Source organism: Etheostoma cragini, chromosome 19 (genome assembly GCF_013103735.1).
Source record: "Etheostoma cragini isolate CJK2018 chromosome 19, CSU_Ecrag_1.0, whole genome shotgun sequence".
Taxonomy (NCBI): domain Eukaryota; kingdom Metazoa; phylum Chordata; class Actinopteri; order Perciformes; family Percidae; genus Etheostoma; species Etheostoma cragini.
The window spans coordinates 10467705-10469086 of record NC_048425.1 but is presented as its reverse complement, the minus strand read 5'-3'; positions in this window follow the sequence as shown (position 1 = coordinate 10469086).

Here is a 1382-nt window from a genome sequence, read left to right as displayed (position 1 = left end):
CCAGGGGAGTGTAAATAGGTCCATTAACTGTTCTACTCCAAAAAGAGTTAAAGTGCCAATATCTTACAGAAGTGCAATAAAATAACTTAAATCAATAAAATAATACCCAAATGTGATTTAGTTGGAATAGCACGGTAGACCTTTGACATATACTGCTCGAAACACAGTGTCTGCAATTATTTTCTATTCTGCTGCATGTACTCTTTTGGTTTCTTGTTGTAGCAACAGCTGTTAGGTTGAAATAAGTACAGTTGTTGAGTAACTGGTAACATTAATACAAATGACCACATTGGAAGTCTTTTACCAGAAATCTGAATCCCAGTGATTACATGAGAATGATGATCAAGTGAATAAAGTGAAACAATATGCAAAGAAGGAATGTGTGCAAACCAATCAGAGAAACACTGATGAGTTTGGAAAAAAATGAAAAAGCAAATGTATAACATATGTTGCAAGGGAAACATGACTCTACATACAGCAATCAGAAATACTGTGTGGACACTTTCTTGTTCATCTTTATGTTTGTTACAAGGTCTTTCTGTTTAACTTTAATAGTGTTATGTATTTCAATATACAATTTTTTTTATTTTTACTCTTCACTTCTCTCTCACTGTAATATGGGTAGGCAGACAATAGCTGATTGGAGTAGGGCTGCACAAGTGATTGCAATTTAATCGAAATCACGATATGTACTAGTGCAATATCCATATCGAAGGGGTGTGCAATATTTGTTAAAGGCAAAATATGAAGAAAAAAAATCAGAATTACAGCAGTGGTGCTGCAGAGAAGTCACAAATCTTATCCTCCAGACTAAAGAAAACTTTTTTGTTTAGTTCCCCGCAAAAATACTCAATTTTTTTCCCTATTGGCCGCCATTTATCAACCTAACGTAGAAACCAGCGCAGATATGAGCGCAGAAATCCTCTTACGACAGGCTTCATTTAAGATTCATAAAACGTTTGTATCACACCGATCAGAGCGTAAGAATGGTCGTACATCGATAAAGGCAGCGGCTGGAAACAGTCGTAATTTAAATATCACGGCCCAATATATTCTCGGTTTTGAGGCCTTGCCACTATCATTTGCGACTTGGCAAAGAAGCCGCACTTTTCAGAGGTGGAGATTGAAACCCTGACATCTCGGGTTTAGTTGCACTGATGTACTGTATTTCCCATGTGGCAGCCTAAAAACTGGTAATAGGTTGTAGGAAGAATGGCTTGCAGTGCAATCTATTAGGCCTACATGTAGGTGTACCTGTATTACAATAAAAACACAATAGCAGAGTTTATATAGTTTTTTCCCGTCTTACACATGTTTTTTTTAATGAATCAGAGCCAGGCAGCTGTAAACTGTGAGTGAGAGCGCGTGTCCTTTGCCCCCCC